Source organism: Periplaneta americana, chromosome 3 (genome assembly GCF_040183065.1).
Source record: "Periplaneta americana isolate PAMFEO1 chromosome 3, P.americana_PAMFEO1_priV1, whole genome shotgun sequence".
NCBI lineage: Eukaryota > Metazoa > Arthropoda > Insecta > Blattodea > Blattidae > Periplaneta > Periplaneta americana.
The window spans coordinates 61978480-62002486 of record NC_091119.1 but is presented as its reverse complement, the minus strand read 5'-3'; the positions used below and the strand labels follow the sequence as shown (position 1 = coordinate 62002486).

Below are 24007 nucleotides of genomic sequence, written 5' to 3'. Positions count from 1 at the left end.
TGGGCAACAAGATGGAGTTTTAAATAAGAACAGTAAATCTTGTTCATGAGAAGAAGGAACCATTGCTAGAATGTTTTCAAACCATAATGGAATCTGAAACATCTAACAACATCACAATAAATGAAGCAAGCGCCCTGGTGCATACTCTTGAAGATCCTGAATTCAATTTCTGGCCCAGTTTTTTTTTTCATTTATTGTTGTATCATGTAGATATATTATACAACCAACTACAACTTCGCCAGTTAGATATTTCTAAGGTTCAAAGCTGCATGTAAAAAATTAAATTATGGTTTATTTAACGACACTCGCACCTGCAGAGGTTATATCAGCGTCGCCGGCGTGTCCCGCAGGATTCTTTTAAATGCCAGTAAATCTACTGACATGAGCCTATCTCATTTAAACACACTTAAATGCCATCAACCTGGGCCGGGATCGAACCCGCAACCGACTATGCTACCGAGGCCGATTCTGCATATCAAGCTTTGTTAATGTCATACAGACGATGCGGAACAGTGCACAGTTGAGCAGCGAGATATGTGAAAATGAAAACCCTAAAAAGTATCGTAAGGTCGAAGGGATTCAGACAAGGGTTGCGGCAGCCAAGGAAGTGTGTAACCTCATTATCACACAAGCTAACACCCCATTCCAGTTCCTAGATCATCTGATATTATCTTCTCTTCTGTGTCAAGAAAAATTTGAATGCTACAAAAGATCATTTCCTGAAAATGACCTAAATGTATGTGTGAAGCTGTTCTCAATGCTCGATAAAGACAAAGTAAAAACGGAACTCACTGTGTTGTATCAGAGACAAGAATTCAGAAATATCAGTGACGCAGTCAAGCTCCTGCAGTTTCTTCTATCTGAGAACTTGCAGGCCTCATTTTCAGAAGTTGTGAAACTACTACGCATAGCTATCACCATACCAATGACAACTTCCGAACCAGAACGTTGCTTTTCGTGTTTGAAGAGAGTAAAGTCCTATCTTAGAAATACGATGAGAGAAGAGAGGTTGACCGCATTAGCTATGTTTTCCATTGTAAAGATTATGTTAAACGACATAGGCTATCGGATTTTAATAAGATGATGATTCAAAAGTTTGCAACCTACAAGACAAGACGCATGGAACTAATCTTTGAATAAAGTAAGTTGCTTGGTCTATTTTTGTATGCAGCCCCCCTTAATTCAATACCCACGAGCCGCCACTGAATTTTGTACTCAGTTTGACAGGAGACTGAGTGGCCGGTAAGCGGTTCGAGGCAGAGGTCTGCATCGGACGTTTTCGCTCGAGCGCCAAGTAGTTCATAGCATAATCCGATAGCTAGCGCACATGCATGATGGGTAAAATTGTCACGAGCGATAAATCCTCGAACAGTATAAGCCGAGCGTTAGACATTCGTTTTTGTTACAGTGATGATTTATTTTTTTTTATTTTATTGGGTTATTTTACGACGCTGTATCAACATCTAGGTTATTTAGCGTCTGAATGAAATGAAGGTGATAATGCCGGTGAAATGAGTCCGGGGTCCAGCACCGAAAGTTACCCAGCATTTGCTCGTATTGGGTTGAGGGAAAACCCCGGAAAAAACCTCAACCCGACCGGGATTCGAACCCGGGCCACCTGGTTTCGCGGCCAGACGCGCTGACCGTTACTCCACAGGTGTGGACGTTACAGTGATGAACTGTCTAGTAACATCGTAGATGTTTATCATTTCAAAACTTTGCAGTGTTTAACTAACCTCTCCATTGTACAACTACAAAACTTGCTTTAAAATGTAATATAAATCTAGGTAAATGTTTTCTTTTTTTCCACACGGGAGTGATTTTGTTTTTGCCACATCTGATAGATGTTATTGGATGTAAATGTAATTATTATAAACGGAGAACATAATCACGATAATGCAAGAACTGTATCAAGTTTTCTAGTAATAATAATAATAATAATAATAATAATAATAATAATAATAATAATCTCTAATAATCAGTGTATCAATCTTTGCGTCTGTAACAGTTGTGCAGCATGATTATTCGTTTTATTATATTTTCTGTACTATATTGTTATTAATCTACTGCTATGTAAATCAATAATACTTACTTACTTACAAATGGCTTTTAAGGAACCCGAAGGTTCATTGCCGCCCTCACATAAGCCCGCCAGCGGTCCCTATCCTGTGCAAGATTAATCCAGTCTCTATCATCATAACCCACCTCCCTCAAATCCATTTTAATATTATCCTCCCATCTATGTCTCGGCCTCCCCAAAGGTCTTTTTCCCTCCGGTCTCCCAACTAACACTCTATATGCATTTCTGTAAATCAATAATATTTTGTAAAACTCTTCTACATTGTCGCAGTATATAGGCGGAACACTATGTGTGGACCTATCATATTATATATGTGGTAAATCAAATATTGAATAATTATTAATTAATTACCAATAATAACTGTACATCGAAGTTTTTCATACTATTTTATTTATAACTTCATGTTCCTGTTTTGGTACGTTCCATTGACTGTTCCTTTAAACGTTTGTCATAAACGCGGAAAATAAAGCCTTATTTTTACCGTGTGAGCAAAACATATGTGTATCTTATCTGTCGCCTTCCATACAAGATAAGACATGTCGGTGAGATGACCTTGTACTGTGCTTCTATTTATTACGAGCGTATCACGACCGATCGTATCTCACTCGAGGATGTGACACTCGACCGAGTTCAAGCGAGCGATTTAACTCCATTGCAGCACTCTGGTTCGAGGTAAATTTCGGAGCTATCTGCAAATAAGTGCTGTCATACGCGGAATATATTTCTCATCACAGGTCTCCGCAATGGAGTTAATTTGAGCCAATTGATATTAGATCTATGCAAAAGATAGAAAATATAATAGCCTATCTTAAAAAGAATATACTTTGCATACTTCCACTCGGTAATGAGTTTTGGAATAATATTCTCCGGAAATTCTACAGATAGTAACAGTATATTCCTACTACAAAAAAGAGTAATTAGAATAATAGTAGGTGCCAAATCTAGGGAATCGTGTAGGACTATTTTCAAAAAATTACAAATAATTCCCATTACTTGTCAGTATGTTTTTTCATTAATAATCTTCCTCGTATGTAATCGTGAAAACTTTGTAACTAGTTCAACAGTTCATAGCATAAACACGTGTCAAAAATGACTTTCATACTCCATCTGCTAGTCTATCGTGCTATCAAAAAAGGAGCGCGTTATATGGCAGTGAGCACTTTTAGTAACCTCAAATTAAAGAAGTGCCTAATTTCTCACGCCTGCTATTCTGTAGGTGAATTCATGGATTCAACGACCTTCATGAAATTGATTCTAAAACATGTGTTTTAAGTTACTAGTAGATTATATTGTAAACCTCTTCTGTATAATTTCAACTAGACTTAAGACTTTATAATATTTATTTATTTATTTATTTATTTAAATTTAAATATACATAATGAAGAATATAATTACAAACAAACAAGAGAAATAGAAATAAAATAATACAATCAATATAAAAAAGGAGATACAGTAGTATTAACAAAAATATAATAGTATTAATTTTTTTGACTGTTCCATATTCTAGCTGTGAAGCAATGTATGAATACAATGGAATGTTAATAAATACAATACAATACAACGGAAAGCAATTTGTACAAACTTTCTCTTTGTATAAACGATACTTTTACACAATTATCCGTCACGTGACTGCCGCTTCTTGAGAGAGAGCTTAGCACTACAGTCTAGTCACGAAGCTTGAGTTGTGAGGGTGCTAGGAACAATTGACTGTGCCGGTACTATTTCGCATTGTCTGTAATGAGGCGATATTAGCGATCCTAGTGATTGGCAACTATCTATGTATGCATATTTACTACATATTGAGCTTCGTGACTGTATATACTAAACTGTGGTAGCACCTCCAGCCCTCATAATGTGGGTTTTCCGCGATTGTGTAGGACTACAAAGAACTGAATTAAATTTTTTAAAAGGGCGTAAATCATTATGTTTTACATTTTCATTTTTATCATAGTTTCGAAAATACATTGATAAATCCATCGTTTTTTGCTTGAAGGAGCGCCAATAACATTGTAAGTTGGCTTGTCAGAGACGCAAGTTAAAATCACAACTTGTTTTAATTGGTCAGTAGTCAATGACAATCATCGTTTTAAAACTCTTCAATTCGCAGTGGTGGCTGATGCGAACAGCTGAAAACAGAAGAAATATTACTAAAAGACTGCTGTTTCTGAAGAAAGAAGGAACAAACAAAGAAATGAGATGATCAATTTTGCAATGCGTACCGTTATACACTTGACAGATTAGGATACATCAAAGATCTAATAGTATCAATGAATTTGTAAGCCACGCATTCTTCATGGCACTTCTGCGAGAATCTGATCCTCCACTAACAAGCCCAGTCTATAGTGAGGGTCTCGTAAGAACTGTACCCAAACAGCAAATATTGCCGTCTTGTCAGTGTTGCCAACTGTTACCAGATATTACACGATCCTACGTACTGAATGACTTATTTACTTACCGTACTTTACCTTTATATTGGAAGGTTATTTTAAATAATTCAATAATTTGTAACACATTTCCGTAGGCAAACTATACGAGAAAGGGATCAACATGTTAGGTATTTTGTCTGGCAATATGAAATTAATTGGTTTGACTAAACAATAATATTGATTCTGGAATCTTGAATTATAACCACAACGCAACACATAAAATAACTATAATGTATTAATATTGATACTGATATTAATTAATTACTAGTATGTTTAATTTCCAGTAACCGGCTCAGAAATCTAGTACAATTTTAATTTCATGGAACTCCAGTGTCGACAACGTTTGTGTCAGCTGCCAACATACTAACTACAAAATCACTACCATGTCAGTATCGAATTTCGAAACGAAGTTGGCAAAAGAGAATTCAACCTACAAAATATAAAATCACCACAATCCACTACCATATGTAGTAATGGGGGGAAAAATGGTTAGGTTTCACCCTTACGGTATGAAGTAAGCTGACCCGGACTATATCCAGCAGGAAAAGTGCCAATAAAACAGAAAGAAGCGCAAGACTTGGAAAAAATGAAGCAGTACATCCCAAGTGAGCATATGGCATTTTATGAAGAACTTTTCAGCTGGCCTACAGACAGTAGGCCTAATACAACGTACGATGACTGGATAACAATACATCCGAAGTGAAAAGACTGATTTCTCTTTATCATTCATGATATTTTCCTATTTTCTTCATTTATAATTATTATGCTATACATTCTGTTTATTGATTGTGTATGATATCAATTAAAGTAATTGAAGAATAGCACGAAAATATCTGTAGGCCTATCTTATTTGAATTTACTTGTCATAAAATGGATTTTTTTAAAGGGCGGTTTCTTTCATATTTCAAATCTCAATAAAACCTTAAGTATCCGCATAATGCTTATAATTACTTTAAAAACCAACTGTAACTTATACTATCAGCCCACATGTCCGGAATTATATATAGTAAAACCTATTCAAGGCGGAAGTGACATTGTCCTAATTTTTTTTCCGTTGTGGACAGGTTTCCGTATTATTCAGGTGTGAAGTTAAAATGGAATATTTTTATCAATTGTATAGATGAAAAAGAAAATGTCATGCCACAAAATATTCCTCTTAACACTACTGACATTAAATCAGCTTTCTGTCGCTTATTCCATTGGTAAATCATATTGATGAAAATCTCACTATCGTAACTCACTCATAAACACTATTAAAGTTTACTAATCACAGTAAATTTAATATCTAACACTATATTATAATACTGTTCTGTATATCACAGCACATTATTTAATTGGAATAGGAGCCATCCATTAGAAGCTTTGAATTCTGGCTTATCTAATTTCTTTGCCAGTTCAAGGGTTCGCTTTGCAAATAGATCCAGATCTTAGCATGGTCTTTGAAAGGGCATGAAGAACCCGCTCTCTCATTTATTTCCACACAATCAGCTATTTCCTGTTTCACTCATGATACAGTCTTTATTTCTAAGTGTTACACCTAAACTTCAACTTTATTTCCCATACACTTCGTTTCTCATTTTCCTTTAACTCGACAACTTTTACTTCATCACTTAATGATACATTTTTACGCAACTTCTTTTTTCTTTCACGAAATCACTACACTAGCGTTCTGCCCAGCTAAGACAGTATACTACGGGTATCAAGCATTGAAAATCTTTGAATATACTTGTCTGCCTTCGGGGGTGACCCGTTGCTCGAAAAGGGACCTAAAGTCGTGAAAGGAAATTTTACAGGAGAACAAAATAACGAATTTGCGGTGTAAGAACTGCATTTCTATGTTTTGACATCTTGCGCTACCTGTAGGCTTTTTTACATACTAAACTAGGACGTAGTTTTATACAGTGCTTCTTAAATGCCTAAATCTTTCTTATAGTTGCTAAGAAAAGAAATGAAAACTTTAATTTGCATTTTTCTCGAAAAGTACACAATATAGCCTAATATCTATATTCAACAAGTAATATATTAAAAACTAGAGCACCTAGAACCATGAATTTTTTTAATGCTCGGTATTTCATTCTTTCTTTAAACCACAATAAAAAAAATAATAAAAAAATAAAAAATTCGACTTTAGGTGCCATTTCCTGCAACTAGTCACAGTGTAATGAAATTTATGACTGCCAGGCTAATACACTCTCGCTCCCCCTAAAATTATGCAAATAAAACTTATCTTAGTGACCTACATATTTCGTACATTCCTTCAAATTACATACTGCTTCAAAATATAGTTTACATTAAAATAGCGTGTCAAAAATATTATTTCCGTTTTAATAATTTAATAATTTATTTATTTAATCTGACAGGATTAAGGCCATAAGGCCTTCTCTTCCATCCTACCAGATAGCACATATAAATACAAAAAAGAAATACAAACACTGATGAAAATAATACAAATTAAGTTAAAGCCCTATAGAGGGTCAACAGAGTCAAAAGAACACTATAGAGCTCTCATCGAGCTAATACAAGAAAAAAGAAAGAAAACAGAGATAGCAATGATGAACGGTAGCAGACAGTTTCTGTTTCCGCGTTGGACAGTTTCCGTTTTATTCAGGAAAAATTACACATAAAACGTACGAATTTCTCCGGGAGCAATAAATTGTTCCAAAATAGACAGAATTCCGGATTATTCAGGTTCCGATTTAAACAGGTTTTACTGTATTTCCAAATAGTTTTTCTCTAACAGTTTTTTTTTTTCAATTTCCCACAAAATTTAATTTTCCTGACTAACGTCCTTTTTAAAAAATCCGATTCAAATGGAGTGTTCTTGACTAGAACGAATTCATTAACAAACGCTTGAAAAACACTAGGGCTAAATATTAACTTTGGGGTCTAATCTCTGAGCACAGATGGGAATCTATTTTAGTTTGAACGGATAGAGCGCAGGCTAATGACAAATGCCATCTAGCGGACTCTGCTAAGATATTAGACTGTTTCAGGTACCTTTGACCCTAATTGCAGTAGGCTACACTCCGTTCATTCGGCATCCTTCATACATCGGAATCGCACGTCATAAAACATCTGGTGGTTAAGGTGATTTCTGCAGTGAGACCTAGAAGGCATTTCTTCATCTGTTATCAATTCGGGTGCCATTACGAGAATGTTTAAGTAAACTTTCAAATATTTGCACTGGCCTCCAAGTGGGAAGACTTAGATCGACAGCCAATCACACATAAGAGAATGCCGGCCTACACTTCATGTAGTTGCAGGTGATAGCGACGTTCACCGCCCATCTTATGTCGGACCGATCGAGGAAAAGCAAAGGGTTGTGACATCAGCGACGTTCTTAATCAAATAAGCCCCTCCTTGACTGTGTTGAAACAGCGCTCAGGACCGAGAAGCTGGCGACGGGAAGGACAGTCCAGTAAGCTAGAGGTGTCGAAGAAGAAAAGAATTCACGGAGGTACACAACCGCGTACAAGACGTCGCACTTGGAATACGAATTCTTGAGGTAAAAAGTGATTTCTTTTTCATCAGGTGCATAGGGCCACTTTTTTAATTATTACCTTGGATACATAATATTTCGTTTGTCTTTAATACATTTCTTAGAATTTTGATATAATAGGCCTAACTTATACTCCAACATTTAGCTCAGATACTTCTAAATGCCGGTCTTCATAAATGAGAAATAACATTAGAAATGATTGCAATATACTTACGTGTGAATTTGTAAAAAATAATTCCACAAATCTACACAGTGGACCAAAAAAGAACGACACAAGATTAGAAATATTCTATTTTCTGAAATATATAGCTTTAATTTATAATGAATACACTGTTGGAAAGAGTAGGAGGACTTTTTTTGAGGCTCAATTAAAATCTTATGGAGGTCAATACACAATGATGCGAAAAATGTAGTTTTTGAAGACGATTTATTACTTAAAAATGCAGAAACTGAAAGTTAGTAAAATTAATCATAATTAATGATCTTACAAATAATCAAAATTAAAAATGATGCTCTATGTGACCGCCATTTGCACGCACAATCATTTGTAGGCGTCTTCTCCATTGTCCAATAGCACTGGGTATCTGTCTTTGATCAAGCTGGTCACAACATTCAAGAAGGCGTTATCTTAAATGTTCAATATTACGAATTCTTGTTCTGTAGTTGACTCCATACACAATAGTCCATAGGATTAAGATCTCTTTTGAAACTCCAGCGGAAAACATCAGAATATCTGAGAAATGCAATCTTTCACGCAATAATCTCTCAGGAGGGATATCATGTCCGTATCTTGCTAATCAATCGTTGTACACTTGAAACAGACCATTCTCGCTGAACGCAGTTCCTTACAATTTGACGGGCAGATAAATTATCATATTGGTGCAAATGTTTTATGAAAATCTTGTCTTCGTTCATTAAACGACAAAATGAGAACTCAAAACGGAGGAAAACAAAATGATGATAGCACAAACAACGGCTTGGCCTGCTGAACTCGTAACACCATAATGCTTAGTTCGGCATAAACGATCGATTTTGCACTGCCTTACAAAAAATAAAAAAATAATGTTTAATAAATATAAAAAAAATTAAATATTACAGTACCGCCTACTTAGAAGGACTGTGAAATAAACTTTCAAGTGAAGTCCTAGTTACTGGAATATAATCATTACATTTTGTGCCGTTTTTTCTTGGAAGTAAAATGTCGTAATTTTGCTTTAAGGCTATAAAGAATGTCTTTTTATGTGTAATACAAAAAAGAAAGTTCATCCTCTTATTTATGTGAATAAGTTATTAATTTATTTCATTTATGTATGTATTTTGAATAATACTTCAAGAAAATAAGCTATAAACGGTAATAGTATTCACGATATGGTTAAGAAACATAACGTCTGATTTTAGGCTATGTCATCTTCGTGACGCTCTTTATTTTTATGCACTTATTTATTCTTTTGGACCTTAGAAAGTGTTACTAGCTTACCCACTGTTACCTACATCATTATTTGTATGAATGAATGATTTATAATACCCTAACTTAATACTTCAACAGCATACGTTTTACGATAATTGAATCAATGATTTCTAAAAGGACTTCGTTCCAAAATTACAACAGCATTGAGATCTCCATGAGCATGGTCTTATTCGAAAATTGGGTCCTTTCAGAAATGTTGTGACTATTCTGTAGCCTGGGTAAATCTGAATTAAATACGTGGAATAATGTTCTCTCTCAGCAGAAAGGTGTATATTCAAGTGAGACGAATACGATAGCGTTTTTTTAAACTGATTTTACGACGGAGAGTCAAAACGTAACCTTAATTGAATATGTACACTAAGACTACAAACTCTTCATTACTTTTCAACATAGTATAACAGGAACACTTGCATTGAACGTACTGTGGACTGTGTTGAATAGTGATGAAGTATTTGTAGTCTTATTGTACATATTCAATTAATAAAACAATTATTAGTCTAAGGTTACTTTTTCACACTCCCTCGTATCAAAAAATGGAATAAAGGCTTTCTAGAAATGATTGATTCATTTATCAAGTTCCGATTATTATTAATACAGGCCGGATTTTTAAAGGGAATCCCTTTTTTCTTTATTTCAACATGAAACATGAAATAATTAATTACGATGTTCAAAACTATCTTTCACCGACCAAATCATGTGGTTTTGACTTCCTTCCCCCTCCCCTTTTAGTCCATATTTCCTTTTCGCCCTCTTTTTTAAAAACATCTCATATTTTGGTCCTTTTTTGACACAATGTCGCAAACATTTAGATAATTTTCCTATACTTTTCCGATAGGCCTATAACTTTCTGAGCAAGCGAAAATAAATATAGTTCTTCTTCTGATTCCAGACATTGAAAAACTAATAAAGTGTGCTGATTTAGAGTTCAAGATAAAAAGAACATTTTCATCTCTGCTTTCAGTTGATGTTGAGCGGTCATTTTCTGTTTATAAAGACATTCTGCATTCAAAGAGGCAGAATCATATTGAAACATATTGAAATGTTGAATGTGATCAAATACAACACTTTCCTTATGTTGTGAAGCGATAAATATAAGCGTGTGTGTGCTATGTGTATCCATGAATGTGCTGAAGTGTGTTTTCAATTAAAATAGCACCTTTTGATGGAGTAATATAGTCCTTTTTTGACTGTATCAAATACAACACTTTCCTTATGTTGTGAAGAGATAAATGTAAGATTGTGTGTGCCATGTATATCCATGAATGTGCTGAAGTGTGTTTTGGGGAGTCCTTTTTTTTGGGCTATAACTTTCCCTTTTTTGTCCTTTTTTGATAAAATTTTTCCCTTTAAAATCCGGTCTCTAATTATTAACGTTTGTTGCTTATTTTTTGAATTACTGCTTAAAATATATAATGGACGGAAATTAGAATATGAACTTCAGCTTTCTGGATCACAAACAAGACATTACCCTTTATAGAACCCAAAAACATACTTGACTTCGTTTATAAATCACGTTACTTAACTAAATGTGTGTGTGATTGATTTTGCAAAAATTAATACTATACAGCTCTTTGCATATTGAGGTAGCTTTTAACATTACTTTGTCTTCTAAGAAAATCACTGTTGAAAACTGACAGCAATATGGAAGGTACTAGTCCTTTGTAGTGAGTTTCTGTGGCCCTTCTTCAGGAAAACAATACACTCAACTATTCAAGTGAAATTATCCATGGACAAACCCTCTAATACAAAGCAAATGTTTACATCTGGCGGTCAAAGCAGCTAGTGACCCTTTCAAGGCATTTAAATTATTTATGGTGAAGACTTAGGAATTTCCGAGATAGGGGACTAATATATCAACGTATGTCTTGAAGCACAATTTTCGTTGTTCTATCTCCTGGCGGCTAGGGTTACGCAAGTTTTGAAAATTAACTTCCTGCTCTAGGTTTCTAGAAGTTTTGTCCGAAGAAGTTTTTAATTAACGGTATGACGTTAAAGGTATGAATTGGCTTTAGAGAAAATTGAAGTGCATTTTTTTGCTCTATTTTCATAATGCATAGAGTTAAGTGAATTTTGTAAAGCAATCCTGATAACATTTTAAGATCCAAATATTTTATCTAAAAAATTTGTAGGCCTACATTGGAAATATATTTTTTTTATGGATTATGTCCTAAAGGAGATTTATTGCTCAATGTACGTCATCATAGTGTTCGCTCTTATATTGTCTCACATTTAAGGAAAAGTAAAAATCTTGAAGTACATGAAGAAGTATATTGTATATCTGAGGATGGCAGTAGGGCTAACAGACGAGAGGATATAGTTGCTCTTAATAGACAGACGAAAAAAGCAGTAATATTGGACCCAAATGTATGGTTCGAAAAGGATGTATCCCAAGCCTTAGCGGCTGATCAAGAAAAACAAGTCGTTTACCGCCCATATGTTCCTCACTTGAGTGAGAGATATAATGCAATTGATTACACATGGGAGATGAGGGGTTTGCTTTTTGGTGCCCGCGGATCGACACGTAATAATATATTACTGACATTAAAAAAATATGATATGACATCCCAAGATATTAAAAATATTTGTTTAGATATCTTAAAGACATCCTTAGGCATTTTACATAATCATTTATATAATGTTTAATTTTTAACTTTCTAAATACTATATGGTAAGCCTACTATGATTGCTATCTACTGTATTGATTTTTCTCTCTATTCCATATCTGCATTTTTTTTAAATTGTTTTCTGGACCTGTATGGTCATCTGTTATGACAGGCTGATGTATTAATAATAATAATAATAATAATAATAATAATAATAATAATAATAATAATAATAGTCCAATGCCTTTGATGTAAAATCTTTCGGTAATATACCGGTTACATAATTACATTTATTACATCATCTCCTATAAAAATCAAAATTAGAAAGAGAATCATTAGAACAAGTTTGACAAATCACTATTATGCTTAAACTTATCAATTTTTTACTGAAACAAATAGGCCTATACATATTTTATGTGCAACATTCCCACATAAATTAACTAATAGATAGATCTAATGAATATGAATAAAGTTCGACCAACTATTTAGGGGAAATTGCTGTCCACTGATAGTTAACATGTAGAGAACCTTTGTTTTTCGGTATCATTGATGTTCAGAATGTGTATTTGCGCAAATTCTCTCAGTACATATTTTGCTGCATCACAATACTTTCTCTTTAGGCTTACTTCTCATAATGAAAAAAGTAAATATTTTTATAGCGTCGCGGTTAAGACATTGCGCTGCAAGTTGGGAGGTCCAGAGTTCTATTCCCGATGGGGTTATAGTCAGGGTGCGAATTAACGGGGGGTGGGTGGGAGGATTCCTCCCCCCCTGTTGGAAAGGTATCCCCTCTCATAACTTCATATTAACATCCCTGCCAGGGATAACTTCTATCTTCCCTCACAAAATATAATTGTTTTAATGAAAGTATACAGTACTTTATAAAGGACATTATACAGTATGCAAAGAAAATAATATTGATGTATTATCATCACCGACAAGCTGACAACAATTAATAACTTAGGAATTACACATCTTATCTTAAGCCTGCTCATGGATATAATTATTATTATGATCAAGATGCAAGACAAGCAACTCAGTGCGACCAAGCGTTGAGGCATATCGAATGAGGATAATAATAAGTTTACGTATGGTATTCTTTATCTAGGATTATACCCCCCCACCAGAAAATTTAATTCGCACCCTGGTTATAGATTTTTTCCATTGATCTAACCCTTCTGGCCGCATTAACAAGCGAACATTATCATATGGGCAGAAAAAAAAAAGTTATTTTTTTCTTCCACCATGTTAATATTGTCGAAATAATTGCTTACACAGATTTTGGCCATTCGAGCACAATTACGTGGGCCCCTCAGAAAGTAAGTTTCTCTGGGGTCGTTTACAGAAAGGAAACACAGTTTTATGGAAAGATTTATTGTAACAGATACAACAATTCTTGAACTATTTTTTAACATATTCCCCAACGGAACTGAGACAATTGATATGTGCCGACGCCTATCACACACTGGTTCCGATCCCAGGCGGCAGACTTCTACGACAGAAGGCTATAAAAGTTGATCCCATGGCATAACAAATGTCTAATTTCCGGTGGAGAATATGTTGAAAAATAGGCTACTACAACAATATCTGTATCTGTTCCAATAAACCTTTCCATAAAATTGTGATTTCTTTCTGTAAACGGCCCCAGGGAAACTTACTTTCTGGGGGACTCTCGTGATTGCGCTCGAATAGCCAAAATTTGTATAGGCATTTGTTTTGTTTTGACAGTATTAATATGGTGGAAGAAAATAAACCTTTTATCTGCCACCATGAGAATGTTTGCTTACAAGATTCTAGGGTTTACTCAGTCTCTAACAGAAATGAGTATGAGAGATATTTCCCTGCGGGTAAAGGTGGCAGGCACGTAGGACTGATATTTCTATTACTACTAATGCCGATTGTTTAAGAAATGTGGGAAGCCTTAACCTCCCGCTACCGTCTGGGCCTGCATGGTTTATAACAGGGATATTTTACATTTACTGTTAAATAATTTTTGAGCTCATTGCGAGTAAATGAAGGGTTTCCTGCAAAAAGGAGGTAGCTCCACTTTTACAAAGTTGTGGAAAACAACAAAAATATTTAAAAAAATTCAAGTTTTAACTGAGCTTCTTTGCTTTCTGAGAATATGTCCTACGTACCAAGGAATTTAATTTTATCACTCACTCATTTATTATAAACAGTAATTGAGGGAGTTAAATATAACCAAATAACGGAGCTACTCCCTTTTTGCAATAATATTGGAAATACTCGTAATTAGAAAAGCCACTTTTGCACTGAACACACATAATATGTTATGCGAATATCATAAACTACAAACAACACACATGCACGTACACATACACAAAGTGAACCGCAAGCAACGTAATTAATTTCAGGGATTATTCTTTGAGATATTTCAAGCAAAAATGTTTGATACAATTTTGCTCGTTTTTGCTTCTTTTTCGAGATAAAAATGATATAAAACATTGGGTCTACACAGCGTGTTTTGGGAAAGCCATTGATTTAAATCCCAATATGCTGCGTGAATTTAAGAGTGCAATGTATTATGATATTAAATGATTGAAAGAATTTTAGATTTGTCCTTTGAATGTGCAGAAATTTGACGCGAACAAATGTAAAATTTCTTTGCAAGGACGAAAAGTTACATTTGTTTAGCTGAAATTTCTGCACATTTAAAAGACGAAACTAAAATTATTTAAATAATGTATTATCACAATAAACTGCTCTCTTAAATTGACTAAACAGTTTGGAAATTAAATCAGTGGTTTTCCCATGGATTTGAGGGAGGTGGGATATGATGATAGAGACTGGATTAATCTTGCACAGGATAGGGATGGATGGCGAGCTTATGTGAGGGCTGCAATAAACCTGCGGGTTCTTTAAAAGCTATTTGTAAATAAGTAAGTAAGTAATCAGTGGTTTTCCCAGAACACGCTTCAAATATTTAATATAAAACAATTTTTATCTCGGAAAGAATGTAAAAACGAGCAAAATTTTATTAAACTTTTTTGTTTGAAATATCTCAAAGAATAACTCCCTGAAATTAATGGCACTACTAACGCTTCATCCTGTATATAGCTCTAGAAGCTGCCTCCTTTTAGCAACGAAACGATTGGGAGCTCAGCTTCAATTCCAATGTAACTGACTACCAAATGCTCGGAATTACACCATTCTTGGATTAAAAGATCGGACTTACGGACTTACGTATGAAACAAGCAAATCATCAATTTTACCAAAACGTGAAGTCACCCCCTTTTTGCAGGGAGCCCTCCAAATGTTAATTTTGACTCAAAAACATATTTCATGTCCACCATTCTCGTACTAAGCTTAGATATAAATGTAGAGACCGGATTCTTATGTAATTACATATTGCATTCCTTTACTTGTAGACTACTGAAAATGACGAATGTCGGCGATTTGTGGTTCTGATATGGTTACAATTGAGTTTCATTTTACATATTTTTACATATTCTTAGTAATATTACATATTTGACATATAATGCAAAGAATATGAAATTTTTATACATATCTAGGCAATTATTGAATTTTTAATTTTTTATGTTCGACCATGCCGAAACGTAGTAATTATACACCTGGTAGCAGACCTTTAATGCATGTCATTAAAGTATACCTACTCATTAAAGGTCAGGTCTTTCAGCCAATGACGACTCAGGTTACAACTGTTCAGCCAATGACAGGTCAGCTTTCTACCGTTATAAAACCGCAAGTATCGATTATTCTCGGATATGCAATCGAAAGAGAATTAGCGAAAAGTCACGGAGGCTGGAAATCAAATACTGTCGCACAAGGTTATGTTCTGTTACTATAACAATTAGCGTTAATTGTAAATAATATTCAAATAAATTCAATTTGTCATCTCGTTTTTCAATGTCTAATTTAATTTCAATGTTATCTCTGTAGGTTCTTATGGCCTAGCAAGGTCAATGTGGATATCTGTTCCTCGGAAAAAAATCAATACTTTCGCGTCTGCGCACATCTCACAACATACGGAACATTGCTGAAGGTCAGATACAATTAAAATTAATAATATCAAGTTAGAAATATGGTCGAGCATAAAAAGTCGTATGAAACTCGCCTATAATGGTAATTAAGAAGCTCGTATGAAAATTATGAAACTCACTTCTTAATTACCTTCATTATAGGCTCGTTGCATAATGTAGGCCTACTATTATTGAATACCTTTTATTCGTCAGAATAAATTATTTATTTTTTTTCATATATACTTGGACATATCTTAACATCCCTGTCCCATTACTCCGACTGGAGGGCCGCTTTTTGTTCTCACTATAGTACACGAAGCTGGTAAAGAAGGAGGGCTCGGAAACTGACGTCGTTATGTTTTGTTCACAACTATAGGCAATAGTTCTTTTATAAATAAAAAACAAACATAAAATTAGGGATTCCAACTCTTTATCTGTAAAACATAATCGTTCGGAGTGCCTGAACTCTATACATTTGCCCTAATGCTTTCTCAGAATCTGGGATGGTCAGGTGCGCCGGCCATTTAACTATGTTACAAATTGAAAGTAGGCGAGGGGTTTGGGTCGGGTGTTAGGTAAATCAAAATACCATTTTGTGTGTCAAAGAAAAATATTTTTCTAGGAAATCTTAAGGCACAAGAAAAAAAAAGCATAAATTGTGCCAGAGACAAGTTGTATTTGCAAACTATACAGTGAGGTGGAAACGGCAAGTCACTTTCCAGGCCATAGCCTCCCACTTCAACTGACCTGTTAAATTGTGACAACATTTTTGTGAATTTAATGCATTAATAAAAAGAGATTTTAAATTACATATTTTATTAATACTACATATTTAATTACATATTTCCCCGATATTTACTACATTTTATGTACATATTTCGCACTTTCATATTACATAAAAATCCGGGGCCTTCATAGGCTATGAACAAAATCTGAAGAGAACTCTCTATATACAAAGGTATGTCAAAAACAACTTTTTTGGTGTGAAGGATACTGAAAAATGTATTTCCATGTTGGTCTCGAAATCGAATTATTTATATCTTTCATAGGCCTAAATTCTCTAATGAAAAAATTGAAAGAAGCCGTTCATAAAAACTGCCGCAGTAAAAGTGAACTTCCGGTCAGTCTAGCGCTACTTGATAACTGCTAGATTGTAAAACAATTTCTACAAGTCATTATTACCAGAACAAGTCTGTAATTAATAGCAGAATAGGTATTTTATTTAACGACGCTTTCAATTGCAAAAGTTATTCAGCGTCGAAATGAAACGTGGGCGAGAAGCGGTCGACGGATTTTACCTGGAGTCTCTATCAGGCACAGGTTTCTTTACGTGCTGTAAATCTATGATATGGGCCTCCCAGCTTTCGTTTCCTTCCCTCGGTTGGATTTGAACCTGCGAATCTCGGACTCAAAGCCTGAATGCTATCCGCTAGACCTCCGAGGACCATTATAATTATTATGGCGAATGTATTCCTTTTAGGAATAAGATCAATTCAAATAATACTATAATAATAAAAATAAATAAAATAATAATAATAATAATAATAATAATAATAATAATTATTATTATTATTATTATTATTATTATTATTATTATTATTATTTTATGTCCCGTGACCATAACATAGTACGAAATGGAAATATAAAAATTTAAAATTTATCGTTTGAAAAGGTGTAAAAACTAAAAAATCTCGGAGCTACAGTAACAAATATAGGTCTAAATGACGCTCGGGAGGAAATTAAATGCAGAATAAATATGGGAAATGCCTGTTATTCGGTTGAGAAGCTTTTATCATCCACTCTGCTCTCGAAAAAGCTGAACGTTAGAATTTATAAAACAGTTATATTACCGGTTGTTCTGTATGGTTGTGAAACTTGGACTCCCACTTTGAGAAAGAAACAGAGGTTAAGAGTGTTCGAGAATAAGATGCTTAGAATAATATTTGGGGCCAAGAGGGATGAAATTACAGGAGAATGGAGAAAGTTACACAACGCAGAACTCCATACATTGTATTCTTCACCTAACATAATGAGGAATATTAAATCCAGACGTTTGAGATGGACAGGGCATTTAGCATGTATGGGCGAATCCAGAAATGCATATAGAGTGTTAGTTGGGAGACGGGAGGGAAAAAGACCTTTGGGGAGGCCGAGACGTAGATGAGAGGATAATATTAAAATGTATTTGAGGGAGGTGGGATATGATGATAGAGACTGGATTAATCTTGCACAGGATAGGGACTGATGGCGGGCTTATGTGAGGGCGACAATGAACCTCCGGTTTCCTTAAAAGCCATTTGTTAATAATAATAATAATAATAATAATAATAATAATAGCAATAATAATAATAATAATAATAATAATAATAATAATAATAATTATTATTATTATTATTATTATTATTATTATTAATCCGTGCCTTGGCACAGAATACCATGAATCGTAGAAGGACCTCTCCTGAAATCGTATTCATTTAGTAATAGGCCTAACTGGAAATTTAATGCTATGTCATTACCGTTCCGGATAACATAGGTTAGCATGTTAAAGTTCTAAAGTTCACCTTTAGTTATTGGACGGTTTATCAATCATAAGGTCGTTAAAACTAGTCAGTTTGAGCCCTTTCTCTCTGCAGAACCCGTTTTCCGAATAGAGTACTGTAACACATAATGATCACTAACAGCTTTGTACATGCCCATTGTAGACGTTGACCTTTCTGACAGCTGCTCTTGAAAGAAGTTTGTGGCAAGGAATTTTGTACTGTTTTGCTGACTCCTTCGTACGATTTTTCGTCTATCTCTGTGTCTTTCCATCATTTTCTGGATCTGCTAAGATTTCGCCTACTCTATTATACATATTTGTAAACTATTTTAGGCTTTTCTCCTGTATGTACGAGTACCTAGTGTTATAGTGCGTGCTTATCATTCTTCAAACTGGGGTTGGAATCTCGCTGTTCGCCAAAATTATATTCATGGTGGACATGATTTGAGAATGAAGTTTTTCTCGGGATTTTTCCATTTCCGCTAAAGTTACACACATCACTTCACCAACATTCCCTACATTTCTCTTCATTTAATGGAATTCCATTTCATTTAAAAAGTATGGTTGAAAGCAAGACGTACGAGCTTCGGTGATTTCGACTGCAGATGACTAGCCAGTTCTACTTCTCTGTGAAACGGACAAGACTATCGGACAGGGACGTTAGACGAGAGAGAATCAGGGGAAATTTTAATGCTGACATGGGATGATTTGTGGCGTTCTTCGCTAGTAACCATCCAGTGATAGGGAGTCTAGGCCTACTATAGTGAGGGTTACGTAAGAACAGCAAATATTGCCATCTTGTCAGTGTTGCCAACTGTTACCGGATATCACCATATGAAGTAAAATCACGATCCTACGTACTGAATAACTTAGGCTATTTACTTACAGTACTTTACCATTATGTTGGAAGGATATTCTAGGTAATTCAATAATTTGTAACATATTTTCGTAAGCAAACTATACGAGAAAGAGATCAATATGTTAGGTATTTTGTCTGGCAATATGAAAATCATTGGTTTGACTAAACAATTGATTCACGAGACCTAACCTAAATATATATTTTTTGACCACATTAAGTTATTAGTACTAACTCCGAAAACCGAATATAACCATGGAATGTAGCCTATGCTTTAAGAATATTTACTCCTAATAATTTTGCTATTCTAGTTATAATTCCTGTCTCCGTGAGCATAATTTTATTCCTTCTTCATTATCTTCTTTCGGTTAAATCTGAAAGAACAACGCTAGTAGGGGAAGTTATTCCCACTCTCGCAGCACGCTTTACGTTTTCTTGGTGGAGTCGCTACCATGCTTTTTCCTCTTTTTGACATTATCGTAACAAAAATCTAAACACGAAAGAAATTAATTAAAATGTGAAATGGTATTTCTATCGATTAACAACCTACATTAGCATACCGAAGTATGTTATGTTTATTTACACTTACCTGACTATAGTTTTTAATTTGTAACCACAACGCAACATATAACATAACTATTATGTATTAATTAGTTATTAGTATGTTGAAATTTCACTAGCTTCCAGTAACTGGCTCAGAAATCTAGTACAATTTTAATATCATAAACTCCAGTCTGTCTCAGCTGCCAACATTAACAGTTACATAATCACTACCGTTTGTAGTATTTGTCAGTATCGAAATTCGAAACGAAGTTGGCAAAAGAAAATTCAACCTGCAAACTAGAAAATCACCACAATCCACTAGCATATGTAGTAATGGGGGGAAAATTGTTAGGTTTCACCGTTAGGGTATGAAGTAAGCTGACCCCAAAGAGTTTGTAATATATAACTAGAGACACCAACGGCGCTAGTTTCGCGTACAAAATTGAACCGCTGTTCGGCCGCCATTAAAGGGAGCTGATGCTTCGCCGGGAGTGCGAGCAGTTCATGCTTATTGAGGAGTACGAATAAATATAAGTACACTTGAAGGGAAATAATAAGAAAATGGTGAAATACTGCGCCGCAAATAATTGTTCGAACATAGCTACTATTGTAGGATGCTCAGGAAAGCATGCATATCTTAATATTTGAAAGAATGTTCCAAATGCAGTTCCTCCTTTGAATGTGTTTACAGAATGTCGGAATATTTCTTTGATAAAGTTTTTCCAGAAACACATTAATCAGGTTTATAAGGTTGGTTTCAACAATGTCTGTCTGTAAGGGTTAGGTGCCATCATATTACAGTGGATTATAATAGCAGAGTGCATAAGAAAATCCTCAGACTATATCTGTCTAAAACGGTTTTGTTTCACAATAAATGAATTAATCATGTAATTTCCGTATTGTACAGTAAGTTATGTACTTCTAGTTTTTGGTTGTATGAAATGCAAAGAAATTAGTGAAAATATAGCTGATGACCCAGTTATGCCTATTATTACCACTACTACTAGGTCTACTATGACTACTACTACTAGGCCTACTATTACCACTACTACTAGGTCTATTATTACCACTACTACTAACTAGGTCTCACTACTACTAGGCTTACTAATACCACCAAAACTAGGCCTACTATTACTACTACTACTAGGCCTATTATTACCACTACTACTAGGTCTATTATTACCACTACTACTAACCAGGTCTCACTACTACTAGGCTTACTAATACCAACAAAACTAGGCCTATTATTACCACTACTACTAGGCGTATCATTACCACAAAAACTAGGCCTACTACTATCACTAATACTAGGCCTACTATTATCACTACTACTAGGCCTATTATTACCACCACTACTAGGTCTACTATTACCACTACTAGGCCTACTGTTGCCACAAAAACTAGACCTACTATTACCACAAAAACTAGACCTACTACTACCACTACTACTACACCTACTATTACCACTGCTACTAGGCCTACTATTACCACTACCGGTACTACTAGGCCTATTATTACCACTACTACTAGACCTATTATTACCACTACTACTAGGCCTACTATTACCACTACTACTAGGCCTATTATTACCACTACTACTAGGTCTACTATTACCACTACTACTACTAGGCCTACTATTGCCATTACTACTAGGCCTACTATTGCCACAAAAACTAGACCTACTACTACCACTACTACTACATCTATTACCACTACTACTAGGCCTACTATTACTACTACTACTAGGTCTATTATTACCACTACTACTAGGTCTATTATTATCACTACTACTAGACCTAATATTACCACTACTACTAGTCCTACTATTACCACTACTACTAGGCCTACTAATAAGTTACTATCGAAACTAGGCCTCCTATTACCACTACTACTAGGCCTACTATTACCACTACTACTAGTCCTACTATTACCACTACTACTAGTCCTACTATTACCACTACTACTAGGCCTACTAATAAGTTACTATCGAAACTAGGCCTCCTATTACCACTACTACTAGGCCTACTATTACCACTACTACTAGTCCTACTATTACCACTACTACTAGTCCTACTATTACCACTACTACTAGGCCTACTATTATCACTACTACTAGTCCTAATATTACCACTACTACTAGGTCTACTAATAAGTTACTATCGAAACTAGGCCTCCTATTACCATTACTACTAGGCCTATTACCACTACTACTAGGCCTACTATTAAAACTACTCCTGGGCCTACTATTACCGCTACTAATTAAAAAGTCTGTACTGACGTCTAACTTGGTGGTCATCAAGTACACAATGAATAGATTGTTTTATGATAAAATTTATTCTCATTATATTTTAAATCTGTTTCCAGAATTTTTATGATCTCATATTTCACCACTAAATATTTTCTAAGCACCATATACCTTCCTCTTCCTTTGCATGAAGGGACTGAAATATAGATCATTTTAAATATTACAGTAAATATCCATTAGTATGTCCTTAAAACAATACTAGTAATACTGAAAATTAATGCTGACATTGCCATTATTCAATATTTCACATAATTGTTCCGAGTGTATATAGGTGATTTAATTTATTTTTTAGAATATCGCCAAAGATGAACCATTATAATACTTTAATAAATATAGCGCTCCTCTGCCATTCATGTTTATTTCATCACGACTCATCATTTGTAAAAGACGTTTAAAACAGTGTCTATCACCAGGCTACATCAATGTATTGTGGTACCGTTTTCGAATTTTGCCCGCGAACACTCCCTTTAATGGCGGATGCTAGCCGATTCAATTTGTGACATTTTTCTTGCCTGCCACTCACGACTCACGGGTATGTGTCTCTAGTAAGTATTACAAACTCTTTGGCTGATCCGGACGTACAGTCCCTGGTGGTCAGAGAGCGATCTTTGCTATCTAGTGACTGTTAGGGACTTTCGGAGTTGAAAGACATCTGAAGGATAACTCACTCGTATCATGTCTAAACCCAGAGTGTTGTACGGTTAAAGAGAGTCCAGCAATCCTTAAATGCCAAACATATAAGATGTATTAACCACAATCTCGTCAAATAACAATCATTCACAGGTCTTCATTGGGTTTTTCACCGGGGTTTTCCCCAACCGTAAGACAAATGTCAGATAATCTAAGCCGAATCCTCGGCCTCACTTCATCTCACCAAGAAACTGTGCAACTCTTGACTTGATCCACATCTTAAAACTTCATTGCTGATATAAGATCCATGGAATACAATAAATGAAAATGATTTGAAAAAAGTCATGTAACTGTGAGAGAGACAATGAACAGCTGTTTTCGTGGTAGAGTGGAACATTGTTTTGCTGTGAATGGTTCTCATTTTGAGCATCTGTGGTAAACATAGGCGGAGAGAGAACAGTTTCCTTGGGGGGGGGGGGGCAAAGCAAAACCACAGAATCCCGATATAACGAGATTATGGGGGACATCATTTATCTCCCCCTTCCCCCGTTATAGCTTGACCTTGGTACAGTATATCAGAATATGATCATTTAACAAAGGTATTGTAAAATAAAGTAAAATTGTAAAAAAATATACAGACAATTTTACTTTTTATTTCTCTTGTAAGAAAGAGGGACCCGAAGGCTTGCACTGCAGCCTGAGGCTTATTGTGCTTACCACTCCTATTCTGTGAATGATTGGGTAGCCGAACAGCCGCGCTCTTGTACAAGTATAGCACGCCCCACCGTGAACTTAACCCGGGCTATTGTATGGATGATGTATGTGAATTAATGATGGCGAAATGAGCCGAGGTCCAACACCGAAAATTACCCAGCAATTCTGCTTCAATTGGTTGAGGGAAACCCCAACCAAGTAACTTGTCCAAACCGCTCGTTTCATGGCCAGACGTGCTAACCATTACTCCACAGCGGTGGACCAATTTTACATTTACTTTATCTGTTTATTTAAAAGAGCAAGATATCATATGAAATGTGAATTCTAATTATTTTATTTAATC

The 24007-nt window shown here is 35.0% G+C and overlaps 1 protein-coding gene across 4 annotated transcripts in view; it reads left to right on the top strand.

Moving 5' to 3' along the window:
- LOC138696083 (uncharacterized) overlaps positions 1-24007 on the top strand; it is a 233227-nt gene that overhangs the window by 53161 nt on the left and 156059 nt on the right. The window contains exon 1 of one of the 4 annotated variants that reach the window (XM_069820612.1): positions 7816-8011. The exons of 1 other annotated variant lie outside the window; for it this stretch is intronic. The gene's annotated coding sequence lies outside the window, so the exon portion shown is untranslated. Of the gene's footprint in view, positions 1-7815; positions 8012-24007 lie in introns of those variants that run through there. 2 more of the 4 variants (XM_069820610.1, XM_069820613.1) reach the window with 2 other exon arrangements.